Source organism: Chinchilla lanigera, unplaced genomic scaffold, assembly GCF_000276665.1.
Source record: "Chinchilla lanigera isolate Chin_1 unplaced genomic scaffold, ChiLan1.0 scaffold00040, whole genome shotgun sequence".
Lineage (NCBI taxonomy): Eukaryota > Metazoa > Chordata > Mammalia > Rodentia > Chinchillidae > Chinchilla > Chinchilla lanigera.
Genome location: NW_004955441.1, coordinates 925,108 through 931,608, shown reverse-complemented (window position 1 = coordinate 931,608; position 6,501 = coordinate 925,108).

Genomic DNA, 6,501 nt, shown 5'->3' with positions numbered 1-6,501 from the left:
CTCTTACCTCCGTCCAAGGATCTTGTTGGGGAACTCCAAAATGATACAGGAAATAAAAACTCTCAACCTGAATGATATCTAGGACGAGTTCATGTTTTCTAAAATTGAAGAATGAATTTTAGGAACAACGGAGGTTAAGAGCAGAATATATTTATTGAGGGAAAGAAAGCTTCTGTCCAAGAGAGGGACAGAAGGGGGCCGAGCAGATTGCCCGAAATCTGCATTTTAATGAGTTCCTAAATATTCATCACATATTTTGGAGTTTGAGAGGTAACATACCTACCCCACATCTAGTTAAGTGTCAGAATCACATCCTTCCCCTCCACATGACCTGTTGAACACCGAAGCACACCCACTGCAGGTCCATGTCTTTGACTCCTCTGGTCATTCATGCGAAGAAATCCATAAACATCATTACAAACTGTAAATGTTTCAAATGACCTACTGTCTATGTAAACGAAAACCGAAAGTTACTATTGTGTTATTTTCATGTCCTAGAATCTGAACAAAATTTGTCACAAAAATTGAATCGAGCTACAATGTGAGCTCAAGGCCAGCCTGAACTGCACAGCGAGACCTTGTCTCAAAAAGACAAAAAAAAAGGTGTGGGGGGGATATGTGTCATTCGAGAGAGACTTCTGCTTTTAGAACTTTAATGACATTTATCCTGTCCACCTTCCCATTAAATAGAAAGTGATCTATTTCCCCAATTCTGTTGAAATCGGCTGTGAAGGGTAACTTAAGTCACGTGAGAAAGGTAGGTTCCCTTGCCTATGAATATCCAGACATGTTCATCATTTGCATAATTTCCCTATATAAGATGAAACTCATGTTTGACCAGAGGGGGCTTTGAGACAAGACTGAGTAAAATTTGAATAAGCAACGTCAGCCGACTCTAAATTTGGGGAAAGAGGATAATGAGATAATCGATGTGTGGGCACAACGTTAAGGAACACATCTGTATTGGGGGGCATGGCTCAGTAGGAACACGTGTGTGTGGATCAAACAAAAGTCGTGAGGTAGTTTTCTCTAAATGTTAAGAAACCACAGTGAAGGTTTAGGATGAGCTAGATGGGACTTTGTTTTTTTGGTCTTTTTGAGACAGGGTCTCGCTATGCAGTTCAGGCTGGCCTTGAGCTCACTTTGTAGCCCAGGCTGGTCTGGAACTCACAATGATCCTCCTGTCTCAGCCTCCTGAGTGCTGGGATTACAGGCATGCACCACCACGTCTGGCTCCACCATAGAAGTTTAAGGTTCACTACTGGAAAGGTTCCACAGTTAGGTCGTTTAAAATGAATAGAGACGAACATAGGCTGATTTTCTCCCACGGTTTTTGTTTTTGTTTTTTTGGTCTTTCACAGGCATGTACCACCATGCCCGGCCTCCCACACTACATTTCTAAAGAACAGTGACTGCATAAGGATATAGACTATTGGGATTGCTGACAAAAGAGTAAAGTTGTGCGGGCTCTGAAGTCATACAGTTCCTGCATTCCCCATCCCTGTAGCCTGATATGACTGGAAGGAGGGGTACTAAGACAGATCAAGACAGCTAAGACAGCCTCCCTCTTTCTCTCTCTCACACACACCTGAAAAGTGCTTTTTCCTAGCAGCCAGCAAATTGTCATAAATTGACCAAGTGATAATGAGAACGATCAAGTAGCAAGCATAGGGTCCACAACACAGATGCCAAGAAATAGCAGCAATTAATAGCTGGGTGTTAGAGGTTTCTACTTTGAGGCAGCAGAGATTATAGTTTCCCACTGGAAAGTCAGAAGCCACATCATCAAGATTTTTCCAAAACTGCATGAATTATCCTCAGGGAGCTGTCCCTCTGTGGCTCACAACCCAAGGTGATCCCTTCAGCTCAAAGATTAAAATGGGATGAGACAACTTGCTGGTAAATGTATAGGGGAAAAGCGTCTGCAGGCAGAGAAAGAGCAGAATAAGGGCCTCATCAGGCTTTCTGGACAATGCTGACCAGAAAGGCTTAAACCTTTGCGGAAGGGACCAATAAGCGGACAAGTGGGAGAGCTGATAAACAGCACAGAGGAAGGTGAGGATTCGCCTCACCCAAATTAGCCGCCTCTCTCTACCTCCAGGAAAACGCAAAGGAGACAGAGGGGGAGGGGGCTGCACCCAGCAGGCTAACCTCTGCTCCAGCTGACTCAGGACACAGAAGACTGCTGACCCCGAGGAGTCAGGACATCTCGAAGATGACATGTTCTGCCAACTCAGGCAGAAACAAGCCTTGCAGATGAAACAAGAGGATCATCCTGGGGACAGTTAGATAAAGCCACGCCTTTCTCATCTAAAATAAGCCCCCTATTCAGCAGAACACAACACCTTTGTTCTGCAATAGAATTGGGAGTTTGAGCCAGTCTAGGACTTCATTTCAATGAAGTCCCCCTGACCTGCAAAGATATTCTGTCTCTCGTGTCTTCATCCATCTATCCAGGTTTGCTGGCCTGAACCCGGCACTACGTAACCTAGGGTCACTGTATTATTACACTAGGTACACACACATCCCTCTAATCAGTCACTGGACCTTGTAAGGCCCCTCCTATACCCATATATCCCAGCGATAAGGCCCTGACAAGGACAAGCAGGCACGAGAAACCAAGTAAGGCCCACCTAGGAATGTGCACCTAGGAATGTGTAGGTGAAGGTGCCTGGGTTAGGGTCCTGAGGCCTGGAATCCCTCCAAAGATAGCCAATCAGGTTGTGATAAGACCCAGGTACACCAGGGAGGGAGGGTCCTTATTGCCCAATAAATAAATTATAGAGACGAAGGCCTGCAGGTAAGTCAGGATCCCCTGCCCTCACCTCTCATGGGCCATTTTTCCGTCTTCTGCTTTTTCTTTCTTACAGATGAAGTATCGTTTTTTTCTAAAATCAAAAACTCTGTCCCTTTCTTACCGGTGCTGAGTTTCTGACTCCGGTTGGCTGTTCATTCCAGCAGAGCAGCAGCACGTGCCCCTGGACGCAACTGGGAGGTTGTCAGAAATACAACTTAAATAATCAATTTTATTTTTCATTTCTAAACGATTGATTCTAATGGCCCCTCCTCTTTAGTTAGACTGAAAGCATCCCGAGGGTTAGGTCAACCTTTCAGAGCAGGTAGAAATTGCAGAGCGCAGGTAGAATGTGATGGAATTCACATGAGAACAAATCAAGAGGTTTTTTTCTTGGTAAAGTGGTTTTTTACAAATCATACTTTAAGGGTAGGAGAGTTTCAAGCCTTTGAGAGGTCTGCTTTGTTAAATTCCTTAGGGAGATTAACTTGGCCCCTGGCATAAAGGGAAGCAGCTTCGGCCTCACTTCAGGGCAGCTGCTACTAGGGGATGGATGGGAAGGTGATTTCCCCCGCTCCCAGACTTCCTTCAGTGTGATGGAACTGGGCTTGAAAATTCATTTCCCTCATTTGTGAATTTATACTATATGGGACCAAACTTTGAAAACTGGCCCGATATAGGACTTATCACACTTTCCTGGTTAGAGATGACAAGGACAGCAGCTCCCAGGAAATGGGCATAGACTAAAGGAGCTCTAGCTAGTTCTTCCAAAGGCAGGAAAGGTTCCCGAGGAAGGAAGTGTTCTGTGGCTGGGTCTGCTGACTTTGCAGATAGCAAGGTAAAATGAAGAAGGGATACACCAAAGAACAAAACCTGTAGCAAGGCTAGGGTAAAGCAACTGCGAAGAACAGAAGTTGCAGGGTTTAAAGATGCACCAGGAGATTAAGCTGTCCTTCTGACCTTGCAAGAAAGACGCCAACAATGGGGAAAGAAGTATCTCAGATACCCCAGTGAGCAGAGACACTTGCTGACCACAGGGCTCTCTGGCTGTGTTGGAAAAGCTCATATTCACAGTCTCTGAAGGCAAGATAATGCTGCAGCTGTGGGCATTAACTCTTACAATTTAAGAGCAATAAACTGCCAACCTTAGAGAGAAGACCATTCTCTTAATTAGCAAGATTTACTGCCTAGAATGTCTTTGTTCTAACTTCTCAAGGCCTCGCTCATTTTCATAGGCTTTTGCTTCAGATATGCCCTCCACTTCCTGCATCTTCCTGAATTAAGGACCCAGTAAATAAGGACAGTCTGGAGAACGTCTTAGCTCCAACAGAGTTCTGACTTTCCTGGACCCCACCACCACAGATGGCTCATGCTTACTCCAGACAGGTGTACACCAACACCAAAATCAACCCCAGTTAGAAAGGATGATTCTTTTGTTTTGGATATCTCTTTAAAAGCATGAAAAAAATTAAAATCACAAAGGAAAAAATATCAACAGATGATTTCATAATTAAAACTTCTAAGAAAAACTAGCAAAACTTTAAGGCCACCTGGGCAAAATATATACAAACACAACAAAAATTGTTCTACAAGTACCTCATACATAATACCCAATGACAATAAAGCAAGCAACAGGAAAAAGATATAGAATGACAATCAAAAGAATTAGAAATTCAAATGGCTAACACACACTGAGAAAGAAACATTAAAACATATTTAAGAATACAAATGCCAGATTAAAAAACTACAATCTTCAATGCTGGCTGTGGTATAACAATATTGATAGGTCCTGGCAATGTGACCAGCTACAAATTCTAGAAAGCAACTAGTCATTATATACCAAAAACTTGACCTAGCAGTTCTACTTCTAGGATGTATCATAATAATCAACTACAGAGCATGCTCATTATAGCATTTACAATAAAACAGAGCCTAAATGTCCAACCAGTGAGGGACTGGATAAATGCAGTGTACCCATATTATGTGTTCTATTTATTAATGATAAAAAAGTGTAATACAGCTTGTTTTACTCCAACTTTAGCTTCGAACTGCTAAAAGTGTATGTATCTCAATTACATAAAATATAGCAAATGGAACAGACCAAAAACTAATTTTTCATTTTTCCAATTTTCTACACTGTTATAGTTTATCACAATGAAAAAATTTTAAGATAAAAAACAAGATGAGGGCCGGGGATATACTTCAGTGGCACAAGCACCTGCTTGCCAAGCACAAGGCCTGAGTTCGATTCCCATTACCAAAAACATAAAACCATAAACAGATGAACCTGAGGCCCTTCCAGGCTCTGATCAGCTCCCCAAGACAGAATCACTAATGCAGTAGCCTTGGCTGGGTGCTACACCCCAGCCCTCGCTTGCTGCCTCCTCCCAGCTCCAGCTCTACGCAGCTCTCCAAAGTCTGCAATTGGGTTTGTTTCCATGACTAGGTCAAACCAATGGGCATGTCTATTTTTGTCCCCTAATACTGGAGATTGATCTCAGAGGTGCTATACCACTGAGCTACATCACCAGACCTTTTTGAGAAAGTTGTCCAGGCTGGGCTTGAACTTGTGATCCTCCTACCTCAGTGGTAGGAGTAGGAGGTATGCACTAGCATGTCCAGCTGGTATTTTTTTTTTAATTCTAGAGTCCTTGAACTATGTAGCACTGAGGATGGCCTAGAACTCATGGCGATCCTCCTGTCTCTGCCTCCCAAATGCTGGGATTATTATACTCTTTTCGTTTATCCAATCTCATTACCTTGCAATATTTGAAGCTGTTTTTCAGCAAATCAATACAATTTCAGAACAACCTACATGTATAAGTATGTACCAAAATATTGACTTAAATTTGATGAAGTATATAATATGGTGAAACAATGCAATTATAGAAATTTATCTGCTAGATAAATTAGTTTTGGCTTAAGGGATAAATAACCAGTTGATAATGTCTGGACAGGACCCAAACCATATGAGAGTCTGTAGCACCATGCTATGCAAAGCATGGCTCACAGACTACTGCCATTCTGCAAGAAGCTCAGCCTGCAAAGTGAGAGTGAGCAACATGACATTGCAGCAACATTTTAATTGTGCTGTACAAAGTATATGAGTATCTAATACTCATATATTAGAAATGGGCACAGGGCACAAAAACCTTGGCCCTTTGCCTCAAATAGTATGAGACACAGGGTATCTCCAACTCACACCTTCCCACTGGACATGTGTCAATGATAAGACATCAAAGACAAACACAAATCTACTTCTTTTCAGGGCTGGAGGCGTAACTCAGTGGTCAAACACTTGTCCAGAGGGTTCAAATCTCAGCACCACAGTAAGCATGGGGGTGGGGGTTAAGATAACTTTAGAGCTAATAGTTTTGTGTATACACTTATTTGGTTTTCTGGTTTCTACATATCTCCCTGATCTCTGTACATGACTTTAAACTCAGGCTGTCCTTTTTTGTGCTCTGCTAAGGCCTTCATACTCAAGGTCTATACGAAAGTGTTCAGGCTTATAAACATATAGAAAATTTTATATATATATATAAAACCTTCCTCTTCCTGTCTACTCTTCATTGCTGTAACTTACGATCTACCACCTGGACTCCAGAACGGGCTCTGAACTGATTGATCTCCTTGTCTCCCAACAGTATGCTTTTCCTTGAGCAGTCTGACCAAGTTGTTTCCCTAATTATAGCTACTTGAGAGAG